General features: G+C 40.3%; 1 long non-coding RNA gene across 1 annotated transcript; it reads left to right on the top strand.

Annotated features, from left to right (window-relative positions):
* Positions 1–13,891: 13,891 nt before the first annotated feature.
* Positions 13,892–17,079, top strand: LOC102077229 (uncharacterized). Its single transcript, XR_002064224.2, has 3 exons — positions 13,892–14,379; positions 15,130–15,287; positions 16,338–17,079. It is a non-coding gene; the product is annotated as an uncharacterized LOC102077229 (long non-coding RNA).
* Positions 17,080–17,718: the final 639 nt, after the last annotated feature.

The following is a 17,718-nucleotide window of genomic DNA, read 5'->3' as shown; positions in this document are numbered from 1 at the left end:
AGCATTTTGTCAATGGGCCCTTTACACCTGAAAACAAACAGAATGAAGTCCAAAAAAGAACTGAGCAGAAAAAAGATCAAAATGATACAATCAATAGTGTCAGGGGGGCGTCGATGCAAGTTCAGAGTTGATAGAGTGATTGCAGCAAGACTTATCAGAAGGTAATTAAGCAGCAACAGAATCAAGGTTCCTATAATTCTTCTCTTTTCTTCAGTGGGAACTGAGGTGGCAGCAGGCAGAGTTTTGAGAATCCCGTCTAAACAGAAGCTGAACAGGGGGGCAGGAAGGACAGGATAGATAATTAAGCGTAGGACTTGTACTTCATCTAACCCTATAGCAAGAGCAACACTAACAATACAAGGGACCCAGACCAGAACACAGACCAGCACAGACCCCTCAGTTTGTCTCATGCAGTCCAACAGTGGGCAAGCAATGAAAAAATACCTGCAACACAAAACAGACAGATGATCAGATTATCAGAGAACAGATTAGTATATCTGTGACTGTGATGATGCTTCATGGTTTAATATAACGTTCAGGGACATACAAGTACACACACACTGAAAGACACATAGGTATTTTCTAGAACAATGCACAACTTGAAGTAAAGACTGGCCATCACACCACAGTAGAAAATGATAGAGCAGAAGCTGCTCCACAGTACTGCCTTCCAAATAATCAGCATGCAGAGAAGGATTAGATTGGAGAAGAGGAGGTTTTTGTAATAGATGATGGGGGCCTGACCTCTTTTGATTGAAATCATATTAATCCATTAATAAACATGAAGTCTTATAATAATAGGACTAAGTTTCATTTTAATATTAGGGGTGGAGGAAATTTAAGGTATGTGTCATGGTCTCCCCTTTACTTTAAGTGTGGTACCTGCCTTTTCTCTCTTTTCTGTGTTTGCTGTTATTTTGCTGAAGATTCTCTTGTTAAAAACCACTAAACATTTTAAGCGTGTTCAGTGTACTGAGTCTTCCACATTTTTGATAGAAATTTGGAAAACATAGAAAGAGACCCATTTTGCACTGAAAACTCAAAACTGTTACACAAACCCATCACGGGAAAGCTAGAAACAACTCCTTACAGGCGTTTGCTCTCTCAGGCTCAGCAGGAACAAATGAACAAAGAGTAGAAAAAACAACAGTTTAGCTTAAAGGCTGTTTTCAGTGGAAAAGAACTACAGCAAGTCTGCTGGTACAAAAAACACAGCCAAATTATCATACCTTAAAAGGGGCCTTGGTCATACCAGACTCTCTCTCTATATATTTTTGTTTTCACAAAAGTTTCACCTATTGTCCTGCAAGCTGAAGAGTTAATTGTCAGCAGTGGATAAATTCAGCATTTAAAAACTCTGTTATGTTTTCCCTGTTTTAACACCAATGAGAGATATAGGCGCATGTAGTGTGTGCTATAGTGTAAGCTGTTCTTCATTGCATGTATGTGTGTTAGTACGCTTGCATGCAAGGTCTGTGGGCCTGTCTCAGCTGTCTGTGAGCTCAAAAAACTGAGCTCACAGACAGCTGCATGTTTGAGCTTTAATAGCATGCAGCTCCTGCTCTAAAAAAACGTGTGAGTTGCTCATCATCTTAGCAGTGACCACATATTTAATTCAGCTTCTCAATTTTGTAGCTTTAGCTGTTGTATACAGGGTTTAGCTTATTAGTTGTTAGTATGGGTGTGCTCTATATTTCAGCAATGTCTCATCTAGGATGACAGGTTTTCAAGCAAGTCTAGTGCCTCTATGCACTTAATTAGTTTAGATATTTAATTTATTTTCTTCATCTCATATGTCGTTGTACTGAATTTGAGCAAACCTTAAGCTTGATGCAGACTACTTTTAACAATTATCCACCTCACATCACAACTGACTAAGGTGCCTCTTCATATTAATATTATTTCATTAATAATGCTATCATCTTTTTATATAACAGCAATAGTATATTACAATATTTTATTTATATTTTATTTTGTATCCACCAAGGGCTGCGGGTGATCTGCAGTTTCACCCTTTCCCAAGCTGGAGACATTTTCCTTTTCACACACTTTCTTTGGCTGAACAATGACACAACCTTAATATACCTTATGCATCTCTCTATTTCATTTAATATGTTTGTGTGAATTATCTGCTTTCATTCATTCTATTCATTCTGGGCATGGTTACCATATTGAAGCGCCTCATCTACTGTGCCTGTATCTTGTGTTACCCAATGTTTTTCCACATGAGACCTAATGTGTGGTAGTAAGCCTTTAATAAACGCACGTTTAAATTGTTGCTGATATGGTGATTGTGGGTCATCAGCATAATTTAGACCTGAATTCTGTCTGAAAACTGGTCTCAGCCTGTTCATATATTCATGTGGGTTTTCTGTGTCACTCTGTTTAACCTGCCCTATTTTACCATAGTTGGCTCTTGGCGCTAGTTGTTCACGGGCCCTATCAAACACAGGTATTAACGCTGCTTGGAGGTCAACATGACCTGGGGGAAACGCTCTACCATCTGGTAGGGAGCCGGTAAAGTCTCCCCTAATCCTTCCCCAGGAGAGCCCTAGGCAGTCCTGGAATAACTGCATTACCTCGTGACTGTTTAGATGCCACTGGGTAATTACTTCACGCACGGCAGCTTGCCATGGTTCATATCCTTCCTGTATTGATGGAATGCCTTTTATTACATTTTGTCTGTCTTTATGTGTCCATGGGCGGTAATTGAAGAATTGTGGGTCTGTTATCCCTGCCTCCTCCCTGATCAACACCTAGGAGTGTGCCATATCTGGGGTTTGCTACTTCAACTAATGGACATGCCAGTGTGGATGGTGGTGGTGGGTCTGGGTGTGAACCACAACCGTCGCACTCTTCTTCAGAGCCATAATCATGTCCTGGATGAAAATCTGTTTCATGCTCGGCTAACATTGTTTGTGCGTCATTATATACATTGGTGAATTTAATTTTCGTTGCTCTTGGGAGACCGTTTGAAACTAGATCTTTTTGGTTTAATGCTGGTTGTTTTTTCTAAACATTCCTTATCAGGTGTTAATTTTGCTTGTTTATTGTCCATTTTCAAAGATTTTGCTGGGCCGTCACTGGCATGCTTGACTTCAGAGTGGTTTACTGATACGACCTTCGACTTCACTTCTAACAGTGAAGCGGTACCAGTTTTATGAGATGGAACTCAACCGTTCTCCTTTGTCACCAGTACGTGAGCCTCAGCAAAGAAAACAAAAATGGAAGTAGTTCAGCAGCATATTGTGCTGTCAAATCAACTTACTTCCAGACACATACACACATAGACATTTGCGCGCTAATTTGTCACGAAGTATTGTCCGGCTACTTCTAAAACCAGTCTAAACACAGTTCCTTTTGGCCAGTGTTGGGACTAACGCGTTATTAAGTAACGCGTTACAGTAACTACGTTATTATTGTGGTAACGAGCACGGTAACTAGTTATTATGCCAAAACCAGGAACGCGTTACTCGTTACTGGGATTTAGATAGGCTCGTTACTTCGTGTGGTGGATATCGCGGAGCTTCCACAGATTCAATAACATTAGCAAGTGGTGGAGGCCAGCAGGTGGATGAAGGAAAAGGGAGGCAAGAGGAGAGACCCGAAGCGACCGCCGGTCCGCGTGTCAGGTGAACTGAACTTCAGGTAAGAAGTTATGACCTGCAGTCTATCGGAGTCAGATATAAACCAAGTTTAGGTGGAGTTTATTTTCGGTATGCTGACATTTTCGTACTGCGTGCTAGCTAGCATGACGGAGTTTCTATACAGCTGTGTGGGTGCTATGTTACTGATGTTGAACTTTATTTTGTTCATACGGTTAATTATTAGAGTTGCCAACCGTCCCCTAAAAAACAGAATCGTCTGGTATTCAGAGAAAATATTACGCGTTTCGTACTGAGGTGAAAAGCAACACAGTTTGTCCCGGACTTCAGCTACAATGAAAAAGACACAAAACTGAAGCTGCACAGCTGCCTCTTCTTCTCTCATTCTCTCCCGTTTCTACTTCAATCACGAAACTGATCAATGATCAGCTGATCGGCTTTTCTCTCTTGTTTATTTATCGCCCACTTTGCGCCAGAAAGAGGAAACCAGCGGATGTGGCGTTAAACAACAGCAGCACGTTTAAGCTTGATCAGCTGTTGTTAGAATTTATTTAATATTAATTTCTAGTATCAGCTGATGTTTGCTGGAGCCACAGCTGTAAAGCTGCTGGTCATGATATCGATTTGGTTATCTGGTGAGAGGGAAACATGCAGATGAAACCAGGAGATGTCCTTACTGAATCATCAGAGCTGAACAGGTGATGGAGAAACAGGTTTACCTGTTAGGTGACATGGATGAGTTGAAGGGAAGTTATGAGCTGTTTCTGAGAGACAAATAACACCAGGATCCTTTTCTACGTAGCTGACAGCTGGTAACTGTGCAGGGGCGGGTCTAGCAAAGTGTTGCCAGGGGGCCAGGTAGGGCATTAACAGGGAAAGGGGGGGACAAGGAAATACTTTTCTTTATTATTCTCATTTAAAATGTCTCGCTTTTAAAAAAATAATTATCCGAGTCTTACAACAAACAATTGATAGATTGATACATATATACCATCAGAACAGTGTACATGACTGTCACAACAGTGTTTGTTTTCATTCAAAGGCTTTATGATTTTTCCTATAGTGGCGGGCCGGTCTCTAGTCAAAATGCCCGGGACGATTGTTTTGTCCCAGTCCAGCCCTGTATGCAGCTCATCTGCAGTCTGGTGTTACCTACATCTTCCTATTCAGAAGGCAGAATTTCCAGGTTCTGAGTACAATCAAAAGCACCATGACTGCAGTTTTTGTGTTGGATGTAAAAAGCAGGCTAGAATCATGGCGGCGGTCAATGACGGTCCAGGCGTGGGATTTCTCTCGTGGAAATGTGCACATTATTTTTTCCTTTCTATTGGTAGGTGGCACAGTGCACTTGTGGCAAGTAAGCAAGCTAGAAGACTGGCAGTCTGGCTGGGTATCCAGTTACAGAAGCAACACATTAACAAGAGAATTCTGAGTAAAACCAAAGTTACTTTCCCTAGTAACTAGTTACTTTGAAAGTAACGAGTAACTTGAAGTAACTGAGTTACTTTTTTAGAGAAGTAACTAGTAATGTAACTAAGTTACTAATTTAAAGTAACTTACCCAACACTGCTTTTGGCAAACTTAAACCTATTTTGTCACCTATTTTACGCATTTCTTAAAACCTTCGCGGCGGTTTTATATATCAAAATAGTGTTTCTCACCCTCAGACATATCACTGGTGGTTCAGATTGTCAGACTGAATCCCACCGCTGTGGACCAGACCGGCCCGGACTCGAATTCACGTCCCGGGGCTTTCTTCCTCGTCTAAGAGGGCTGTGCACAGACGTCGGTGCTGGCTCCCCACGGCGCCAGGAATCAAAAAATTGTACTTAGTAGTCAGTATAAGCTTTTAATGATATAAGTTTACATATGATAGAATACTGTATAATAACCTTTCGATGTGTTAGACTGTTGTTCACTATAAGACTTGTTCTGTTCTCTTTTATCAGTTCTTTCCCACAGCGATAGTAAGAGCTGAACAAGCAGTTTCACTCCCTACCAGGAAAAGGAGCCGCTTTCCACAAATCACACACACACACACATGCACATACACTCACATACACACATGCTCACGTATCAACATTCCTCTAAACAAATGTATTCACTGTTGTATTACTTTTCTTGTGTATAAATAAAGACAAGTGCAGGAACAGAGCGCACATCACAGGGCCCCCACTCTCGTGTGAGCGCTCTGTGACCGCCCTTGCAAGTAAAACTGCAGTGTGTGTGTGTCTCCACCATCAGACTCTCAGCTGAAGAAGTGTCTTTTAGAATAAATCTCTTGACATTTATTTTGGTCCTCTGAGCCGGGGCAGAAACATCAGAACTGTTATCTGTGACTCTGTTACAGGATCTAGCACTATTGACACATATCAAAGCTCTTTCTTGGTTGCTGTGTTTTTTTTCCTATTTCTTTGTCACACTGCTTCAATAATATTGAGGTCTGGAGTCTGCAGAGGTCAGTCCATGACTGATATTGTTCACCTGTGTGTTTTTCTGTTCACGAATACTTTCATCTCATTGGCAGTGTGTTTGGGATCATTGTCATGCAAATAAAAACAAACAAACAAACAAACCCACTGATGACAGTTCAATCCCCAAAATTTTAATTTAGGTTCATCACTCCATCAGAGCTGTTGCCACTGATATTCATAACAGTTCTTGTTTAACTGCAGTAGCCTAGCCTGTATCCTTAATAAAGAAAGGCTTCTTCACATCCATCCTCCCACTGAGACCATTTCTGATGAGGGATCCGTGAACAGTAGATGGATCGCTGACGAGACAGATGCATGTCTAAAGGTTCTGTGTCACGTCTTTGGTGTATTTTTCCTGTTTCTTAAGGACATGGCAGATCTTTTTCATGACAAGGAGATACTCCGTCCTTCTTATACAGTTAATTATCATAATCTTCGGTGGTGTGAAGGTCCTGCTGATGGCTTATTCAAGAAGTCACAACCACAGCCTTATGTAGAAAATCAAAACAAGCATATAAGCAGGTATTCTAGTATCATTAGATAAATCTTCTATACAATAAGAATTAGGTTACTCATTAAGTCTGCTGCAATACCCACACATGGAGTCTATTTATTTGATTTTTAGTGAATACAAACTAAAACTATTTGGTTATATGAAAGCAAATGTGATTTCATGAAATGTTCAATAATTGCTATTTATTTTTTTTTTATATATTTATTGCAGAACATTTCCATCTTTGTACAGTATAGGTGATAATTAGTGACAGTACATTTTCTTACCTTTCACTTGTGCTTACAGCACCAGACCAGACAGCTGATTCAGACAAGTACAGAATCTGCTAACAAAACTTGAAATACTGGTAGTTCCATAGCTGTAATTATTAGCACTAAAGCATTTCCATCTTCCATCTCATGTTTCCTTGTATACTGAACAGAGTTTGCTGCCAGGGTTGGAGGAAGAAAACATGGGACAGAGAGTCCTTTTTTCTTTTACATAGAAATACTCACTAGAGCAGCAATTGTGAATTAATCCACAAATGGAAATAATCTGAAACAAATGGAGAATATACAGATTTAGCCTAACTTTTTGGAGTCATGTTTGTAACTTCATGAGCTCCTTACAAACCTATTCTTCCTGTTTACACCACATTAAAACCCACAGACACAGCAGTAGCTGAAGTGGCAGCAAGGGTTTTTTTTAAAGATTGTTATCTTCAGTAGGAAAGTGTGGCCTCTGAGATGTGAAACAGAGATTGGATGTGAAAGCCTAAAAATGACACCAGTTTCCTCACGTCTAAGCAGACGACTGCTTCTCGCCAGCAGTAGAAAAAAGTGATACAAAGCAGAAATCAAATTATGCAAAACATTAAAAACAACGTGTATTCTAGTTCCTAGGTCCCTTTGTTAAAATATATGAGACGTTTCATACACATAGAAGCTTTCATTTTGTATTTTTGTTCAGAAAATTATGAAGAACTGTGATATTTCCTTGAAGTGATGCTGTGACTTTTTATCAATAGTTAAAGCAGTATTAATGATTTATAGAACGTAATTTCTTAACACCTTAGTTTTTAGACCTAAATATTTCTTCACACGGGCACTTAAACTGAAGAAAAAAAAACCCCGATGATGACAGATGAGCACTTCAGTTTGTCACAAAGTGGAATGAATGTGATTGGTTGAACAGGTGTTCTTGCTCTGTGTTTGTTGCGTTTCCATCAGCGTAAGAGACTCAGCAGCAGATTAGAATCAAGTATCATAACATTTATACATTTAATAAATACACGCATGTTCCCACGACAACGCACTGTTTACTCTTCATTCAGTGATTTTAGTACAGCAGGCTTCACACGGTGCACATATAAAACATATTCCCCCTGAACAGGGCCGCTGGAGCTTCCAGCTGATTTTAAACCTGAACGATCAAACCTGCTCCGACAGTTTGAGTTTTTCTTCTCCCAGTCTGTCGTCCTGCTGGAAAACTATCAGCACAGCTGATGAACGACCGTTTTTTAGTTTCAGAGACATGAGGGATATTTCCCAAAGTCTGACCTGCATCGATCCCTCCGCTCAGTGTCCGTGGTTACCATGGTTACTGCACACGCTGCTGTGAATTAAACAGCTGACACTGCGGTAACTCCCGGCGAGTGTTTACGTTTTCAATACAAAAGAATTATCTGACTTGGATAACTTAAGTTAGGGAGTATCAGAGCTAACGCCAACGTGAGCGGTGTCCTCGGAAATCTCGACTCGTGTTGACGTTCGAACGACAAACTGGTAAGAACTGCACACCACTACACTGAAATATATTACTGAAATACACGTGCTATATATGTTATAAACTCTAGTGGTACTATTAACATGTTTAGTTATAAAGGAGACCTTCTTGCCTTTAGTCTTATTCATGAACATAATTGATTGTCTTCTAACACCCAGAAGTCTGCACGATGTGTTTCATAGTTTCTAACAAGCATTTTACAGTTCAACAAAACATGATCGAAACACCGACATCGGCTTGAACAAAACCAAAAACAAAAGAACACAAATCAGATGTGAATTTGATTTTTTTTTTTCTAATTTTAATTAACTCCAAAAATTCTAACAGGAAGCTGAGCTTAGAATAGAATAATCATCTCTGGACAGGCTGGAGTCTTTCAATATCCACCTACTGTAAAACTATGCACTGAAACTTTAATCTGAGCCAAACTGATTTTCTTAGGAGCAAATAAAATAGTGAACGTCACCCGAAGGATGTGACCGCTACTATTTAACGAAGCCACTGATTTCACAGCGGACGGAGTATTTTAGCCCTCGGTTTTTCTCCGGCCACGCGTGACGCACGCTCGCGCTCATACCAGGTCAGAGCAACGACGGAGCTGCGATTCATATGCCGCTGATCATATGAGTCTGGCTTTTAGCACGTCTCCTTTTAAAGTGGACATGAAAATCATTTATGCCGCGGAGCCCTGCTGTCAAAATCTGACACATTTAATACTGTGTTGTTTAATAAATAAGTGTTTACATGTTTTAGAACTCTTCTGCCATCGTGTGCCAGTCCAGAGTGTGACGTCACAGGGTGTTCCCTGCCTGTAATATTCAGGGTTGTAAAGCACACGAGAAATGAGGACTGTGTGAAAGAGAGAGAGTGTTAAATCCATGTTAGTTTTTGAGAGCAGTGCTCCATAGTGTAAATTAGGCTTTATACATGTAGTATTTCATGTCCAATTTAAGCTCTTGGTCCAACACCTCCTCTGAAATGTGTTCATTCACAATCATTTTAAACTGAACACTTACCACTGTAGGATGTTGTGGTGTGATGTTTGGGTTTTTTTCTCATTTTTTTTTAACAAAATCTTTTCTGTCACTGGGCCCCTGGCAAAACTTTGCTAGACCCACCCCTGCACAGTTACCAGCTGTCAGCTACTTAGAAAAAGATCCATCCATCCATCCATCTTCATCCGCTTTATCCGAGGTCGCGGGGGCAGCAGCCTAAGCAGAGAAGCCCAGACCTCCCTCTCCCCAGCCACCTCCTCCAGCTTATCCGGGGGAATACCAAGGCATTCCCAGGCCAGCCGAGAGATATAATCTCTCCAGCGTGTCCTGGGTCTGCCCCGGGGCCTCCTCCCGGTGGGACATGCCCAGAACACCTCACCCAGGAGGCGCCCAGGAGGCATCCTTGTCAGATGCCCGAACCACCTCAACTGGCTCCTTTCGATGTGGAGGAGCAGCGGCTCTACTCTGAGCCCCTCCCGGATGGCCGAACTTCTCACCCTATCTCTAAGGGAGAGGCCAGCCACCCTTCGGAGGAAGCTCATTTCTGCCGCTTGTATCCGCGAAAAAGATCCTGGTGTTATTTGTCTCTCAGAAACAGTTCATAACTTCCCTTCAACTCATTCATGTGACCTAAAAGGTAAACCTGTTTCTACATCACCTGTTCAGCTCTGATGATTCAGTAAGGACATCTCCTGGTTTCATCTTCATGTTTCCCTCTCACCAGATAACCAAACCAACATCATGACCAGCAGCTTTTACAGCTATGGCTCCAGCAAACATCAGCTGATACTAGAAATTAATATTAAATAAATTCTAGCAACAGCTGATCAAGCTTAAACGTGCTGCTGTTGTTTAGCGCGACATCCGCTGGTTTCAAAGTTTCGCAAAGTGGGCGATAAACAAACAAGAGAGAAAAGCTGATCAGCTGATTATTGATCAGTTTCATGACTGAAGTAGAAACAGGAGAGGGAGGGAGAGAGAATGAGAGAAGAAGAGGCAGCTGTGCAGCAAAGACACAGGATAACTCCAGCTTTGTGTCTTTTTCCATCCTGGCTGAAGTACGGGACAAACTGTGTTCCTTTTCACCTCAATACGAAACGCGCAATATTTTCTCTGAATACGAGACCATTCCGTTTTTTATGGGACAGTTGGCAACTCTAATAACTAACCTTATAAATAAAATAAGACAAAACAAGTTCAACATCAATAACATCATAGCACCTGCCCAGCGGTATATAAACTCTTTCATGCTAGCTAAGCAGTAAGAGTTATTGTAACTGACTGTAAAAAGTCAGCATAACGAAAATAAACTCCACCTAAACTTGGTTTATATCTGACCCAGATAGACTGCAGGTCATAACTTCTTACCTGAAGTTCAGTTCACCGCCTCAGGTCTCTGCTCCTCCTGCCTTTCCGTCATCCACCTGCCAGCGTGTTGCATCTGCTGGCCTCCACCACTTGCTAATGTTACTGAGTCCGTGGAAGCTCCACAATAGCCACCACCAAACAACAATTGAGTTATTTTTACACATCTCCCAGCATCTGGCCAATCCACCACCTTTCAGTGTTTATACCGTTACGGAAAAAAACAAAAAAACAAAAAACAAAAACAAAACCCATCGGCCCATAACGAAAAATTACCCGGTATGCCCGATGGCCAGTCCAGCTATGCTATCCGGGTACAGAGAGAGAAAATGTGGAGCTGCTGGCGACATGTAGCACTGCAGCTGAATTTTATAAAGTGACGTACATCTAGGCTTACGTTTTTGTGTTTATGTCTAAAAAATGGCAATTTCCCCGCATCATTTAAACCCATTCGTTCAAATTAATGAATATAAAGAATTAAATACATGCTACAATAAAAAGCTTTATGAGTTTAGCTTGAAGTAATACGTGTGCTCCCTGAGATCACCTCACATCAGTTCAGTTGGCCTAGATTTAGTCAGCTGAGGTTGTAGAGCAGAGCAGTTAAAGTGGATCATATAGGCTACGTATCATTAAAATAAACAGTGTACTTGCAGTAAAACAGCCATTGTAGGCTTCAAAAAATAAAAATACAGCTCAAACATATTTCATACATAAAACAAAAAATAACATGTATAAATCTTACATCTATAAACCTTTATGCAGCTATAAAATATGTTTCAGCTGTATTATTATTTTCAGTCAGTCACATTTGTTTTGAGTGATCAACACGTTCTCACTCCCAACTCGTCAAATGTGTGACGCATGGTCAGGCTCCCTCTGCTTCACTTATGGACGCGCAGGGTACCCCCCTCGCGTCGAGAATTGACGTGCAGGGTCCTCCTATTGAATACTATGCTGCTCCCTAAACGTTGTTTATCGACGAAAAGAGATTTCCGCGCAAGAGCCTGTTGTTCGTATATTTATATATTTCCGAAATCACATTGTAGTGACGTGTACTGAACAGAATATATTATATAATGTAAACAACTACCTGAGAAACAGCAGATACAGCAGATAAATTAATTATAGGCTATTACTTTTGCATTTATGGAGGGAGAGGTGTATGCTGGGTAATGGCACAGCTAGCGACTGGGTGACTTTATTCACCCGCTTCGGCTGTTATCAGTCCATACAATGGGCGTTATTAGCAGAAATCAGTCCCATATATATGGGCCATCCACCTGCTAGATTGTTCAGAAGGTTGTTCTCATCCATCCAGATGGAGGATCACTAACAGGAGCGTGGAAGACTCCAGAATCCACTCTGGCTGGAATCCGGTGGATACAGCAGTGTTTACAGGTAAGACCATTTAAACGGACAGCATTTATAGAATGACTATTAAAAGTCAGCGAGTGTCAATAATGTTAATGTGGCTATGTTAGTAATACACCGAGTGCTAATATAACAGCTTTAAGATGCATTTGTAGATATTATTACGTGTTTTACCGTCTTTATGGTGCTAGCTTAAAGTTACGGTGTAAACGTTAGCTTATATTGTAGTAAAGCTGTTACTGTTTAAACGATGTTAGCACAGAAATATTAGCTTCTGTCATGACTGATGAAGTTACTAGTTAATAAAGTTTCCAGTAAAGTGATTAATCGCAGCCACAGATTGACAGTAAATATCCCGATTAGCTTCAATGCATCTGTAATAAATATGTGCACGTTTCAGTGCTTCGTTTAAACTGTATGATACTTATACTGACCCAGGGTCAGTGTAAAATACAATCCTAGCTGTGTGAACAAAGCCTGGCTCCTTTAATCCTGCATGACAAACCTCAGGATGCAGGTTATTATTACTCTTTCCTGCTGGCACATGTTAGGGTTCAATGTTGAGAGAAGAATCCATAAATAACCACAGATCCAGTCCAGTGTGGAATTAGACAGTATTTTAATAAACACATGTGTGAGTTCAACAACCCAATCAGTGTTGAACTGTCTTTATCATATTCAGACAACTGTTTTATGGGGTTAAGATAGTACAGCCCCCTTTCCTGTTACTAGGCAGATTTAAACAAAGCATACGTCAGCCTAAACCACAATGACTTTTAACATAGAACATCATCTTCGTGTCGACGGCTGATGCTTCCTGTCTCCATCCTCGCTGTCGCTCCATGAGCGCCTCCTTATCTCCCCGATCAGGTGGACTTCCTGTAACAGACTACCACGTACGCCTCGACTTTGCAGTTATAAACTCTTACCTAAATGAGTCTATCTGTGTGTGTGTGCACGTGCGGGGGCGCGTGCATGCTGTGTACTGCGTACGTGTCATGACCTCTCACTATTTGTCTGTCTGTACGTGCAGAGTTTGCATCTGCTTTCTGAACCTTAGTTGACCTCAACTTAAGCAACCAACCAGGCTAAGGCCATCCTGTGTGTAATGATCTTGACTTATATGTAAAATATATAAACAACTGTTTCAGTCTACCACAACTACTTAAGGCTTAATCCGCAATAAATGCATAATAAACACCCTGCTCTTAACTTGCACTCACTCTGCTTTCGGTTTCACTTCTGCACCACCTGCAACTTCAAAGACATATAACTTCCTGTCTTCTTTTAGCACAGAGTTACTCTTTCACCCTGCAGTCTGCATAAACATTAAAATTATACATTCCAAAGCACTTCGGGTTATAGATTCAACTCAACATTTTAAAGTGGTTCTTACTGGACCTGTAATAAAGACTAATATGATACCAATATGTTTGAACATCTGAATGCATCTAGGAAAGCAACATCACTATTAACATGAAACGGTAATGATGATTATCAAAATAGCAGCAAATAATAGCAGGAAAATATTTCTATTCTCGATACACACCTGTCACACCTGAGAGTCAGCTAGAAGCTTACAGTGACGTGGACATCATGCAAAGACTGCCAGACTCTGTAATACTGTAAATGATCAGTGACTCAGGTTAACACTAAACTTTAAACAGTCCCTCTGTGTCTCTGTGTGTGCTGAACATTTAGGATTGAGTCAGGCTGCATTGACTGTGGGACTTTAATGTGTTAAAAGCAGGTTGAAGACGGCTCAGAAACATTTGACGATTAAAATTTACATTTATTTATTAATTAATTAATTTATGGCTGCTGGTGATTTGTAAAGCCTCTACTCAGCTGTATTTTTGTTACTAATTTATGTTTGTTGTTGTTTAACAAAGATTTCAGAAGAGCAAAGATGAGGACTCCTACTTCATCCTTAATAGTTTAACCTGATTGGAAATCAAAAAAATCCTGATTCTTCTTCCACAGAAGTTTCATTTGTCAGTGTGGGACTGCTGAGTCACCTGAAGAACTCATTTCATTCTCCACGATGTTGATTTACAGAAATGTTTCACAGGAACTGATTCCTCCCAAAGGGTGAACTAGTGTGTTTCCATAGATTATCTCTGTATGAATGTACTTCTTAAATGAAGGCAAGTGTTTGTCCTGTTTTGTTCCTCAGGTACAGTACGTGATATTAAGGGCAGGCGGTCATCACTGGGGGAAGACAAGAAGCAGACGTACTTCCAAGAGGGAGCTGCAGTGAGGACACAGCCTGGTCACTGAGGTCAGAGGTCAGAATCTGAAACAGCTCAGGTTTATATTCTAGGGGTTATAAAAAAATTCAAATGTATTTATAGAGAAACCTTTAAATAATATTTCAAATAATAGTCATAATTATGATTATTATTAGAAATATCAAACATCTAAGTGGATTTTCTGTTACACGTATTGTCTTAGCCCTGCGATAACTGGCAGCCTGTCTTTGTCCTGTATCAGCTGGGATAGGCTTCATCCTCCCGCAACCCTGAATTGGATACATGAATTTTATTGAATTGTATCCCAATTATGTAATCTGATCTTTTACAAACTCAAGGTATCCAATCAAAATGTAAGTAATAATGATAAAAATGAGAAAGCAGAAATAAGTGTGACATGAATGTAAATGTGTTAGCTGACATAGAGGACAGCTACATGTAGTCTGAAAAACCTTTGTTGTCAAGTTTGCAGGTCCATCAGCACGAGACATTCTTACATAGAAGAGACTGTTAAAGTCTCTAACTCAGTGAACCATTATTGGTCCCGTCTGTTTGGATAAATATAGTAAGTTGATGTTTGTCCATTTATTGACATACTTTCTTAAGTGCTTATCCAGTTCAGGATCACAGTGGAGCTGCAGCTGGATGTGTTCAGTAAAGAAACCTTACAAAAGTTAACATAAACCTGCATCTCTGTACGTTGTTGTCCACAGGGTGAGAAAATCAAACTGGAAGACTGTGGAACATGTTAATAAATGTTTGTGTTTATGCCTGTGTCTTTCACAGGAGGCGCTGAAAGGTTTCCCTAATAGTTCCTGGTGAATCAAAGCAGAACCATAAAGGTTGCTGGACTGCATGATGGCCTTACCCCTGAGCAGTCATCCTGTTAAAGGAGGAACCAGTTAGAAGCTGTTTTCAAAGTAGCTGAGCAGATTTCATCTCAAGTAAGCGATTAACTGTTTGTTTGTTTGTTCTGCCACTTAAAGAGCATTTAAGGACGTCTTTTGAGTGTCCGGTTGAATTAATTCTACTGGCTCTTATGGTCATTTGTGATTATGGACATATTTTTCATGTACATCAACCATTTAGTAAATTCTATCTTACAGTCTGAGAAATGACAGTGTTGATATTCAGCACGAAGAGAAAAGCTCACTTGTTTGAATTTATTTACAATCATAGTTTTATAAATTCTGACTGTAAACAGCTTTTACAGCTTTGATATTGTTTGACACTCGATATCAGGTGATGGGATTTAATTTAAAGGTTTCTTTGTCCCAATGAGCCATTTACACTGACCAGTTCAGTTTAACTGTAACACATTCATTATTTAGATCCAACGTTTCTAAGAGAAATAACTGAATGTAAAAATGGCAGCCCTCAGGCCAGGTTTAATTGATAGAGATGTCTGCATGCATTATGAAATTTATGTATCCCAGATCATTTTTATTCATCTAGTCCTGGCAGACCCACCCCTTCCTCCCAAGTTAACTGCAACCCAAAAGAACTAGTGGGGGTATTTACACATTCACAACCAGTGTGGGGTAAAAAGAGCCACCAAAAACCTGTCAGCCTGCACAGCTACAGATGTGCTAAAAGCTATAAGAGTTAGAAGCTCTGCTTATGGAGAAACTTTCTAAGCCTAACAGGGGACAGGTACTCCTGCCCAAATAACATGATATAACCCCACATACAGCCCAGCCATAAAGTGAACCAAGTCATTTGGTTAAAGACAGCATGGGACCAGATGCATGTAACCAGCCTGCACCCACCTGACATTTCTTCCTCCTGAATTAAATAAATGAATGCATGAAAGTTAAATGACTACAAACCTAAAGCCACTAGTTCCCACACTGGAGCTCCCTGACACTGTGTGTTAACTGTACTGAGCTTGTATCAACAGTTGTAACAGGCTAAGCTACGTGAGACACTGCATTGAACGATTGTTTCTATCTTAATGGTTTCAGCTCATATGTTCTGCTTTTTCCTTTCTGTAGATCAAAGCAGCTCGTGCTCTGTCTGCTTCCATTCTGATGGCAAGAAGAAGAAGAAGAAGAAGAAGACTTCAGCGAAGTGGCGTTCATGGTCTCAGTGGACAGTCATGGTCACACACTGCATGTGGTTTTAAAAGCAACATATCTGTTCACCACAACAATGGAGATGTGTAATATCAGTGCAGCTACGGTTTGTTCTTGAACATCAGTTCTGTTTTATACTTTGACCACTTAGACCAAAAAAGTGTTGTTTTCAGATTCTTTCTTATAAATCTGTAAATCACCTGTTCATTTTTTATTACAATTAGTTTCACATAAATAGTAGTGTTTCCTTTATGATCTTTTAATGCTTACACTACACTGTACACGTCTACATTAGAGACATTTCTGTTACCTATTTATGAGACTGGGCTGCTTGACTACAATTTGGAAATGGATGCAAAATCGTGCTATTGTTTGTTTTTTAATATGATTCAATTCAATTCAATAAAACTTTATTGATCCTGAAGGTTGACCCCGAGGGAAATTTGGGTTAAGGCCAACACAGGAGGTGTCTGACTAAGCAAAGATTAATCTGATCCCATTTCTACCTGTCGCTACTGTTTCAACTGTAACTGTCAGGATATATATTTATTCCAGCTCTCACAGGACAAAGGAATGACTCAGACTTGTCAAATGTTCTTTGACTTGATAAACAATTTGAAGTTCACAATTTTCTTACAAATAAAACTATAATGACAAACATAAACAGCTGTGGTTATTTCTGAGACATGATTTTTTTTGAATGTGTTCATATTTAACAGTGTACATTTGTATGCTGAAACTGTAATGGTGAACCTGAGGTGATGGTCAGCAGAAGGCAAACATATATAAATAGAAAACAATACTGAAGTAATGTCTTTACCCTGGACGCTGTGCACACAATCACCTTAATCACTGTAGTAAACATGCACCGCTAGCTCACGTGACTGACTGTCTCCATGGTTACATCGTATATTATTAACTATGCAAACAGCTTCCAAAGATACCGCCATAGCTCTCTGCAGCTGTAACACTTTAATGCTTTGCAAATCATTTCACGTTTTTGATAGTTATGAAGACAGAATATGTTTTCAAAGACATGCTAGGCGGTTGCTATGGTGGTTGCTGTGGACTAGGGTGGACCGCGTCCGATTCCTGTTATTAGCTGTCCGCCGTAGGAAGGCTGCGTTCCGTTTAGAAGTAGCGACAGTCTGCCGTAACTCCAACTCAAACCCCGCTTTGTTCTGTAATTAAAGGGCTTTTACAGCCGTTCATGACACACACGCACACACACACATAAAGCACTTTGCCTCACCATGAGAATGCAACTTTACTAAAACCTTTAAAGTATCTGAGTTAGGAT

Source organism: Oreochromis niloticus, linkage group LG13, assembly GCF_001858045.2.
Source record: "Oreochromis niloticus isolate F11D_XX linkage group LG13, O_niloticus_UMD_NMBU, whole genome shotgun sequence".
In the NCBI taxonomy this organism is placed as follows: domain Eukaryota; kingdom Metazoa; phylum Chordata; class Actinopteri; order Cichliformes; family Cichlidae; genus Oreochromis; species Oreochromis niloticus.
This window is presented reverse-complemented; position numbering and strand designations above follow the sequence as displayed.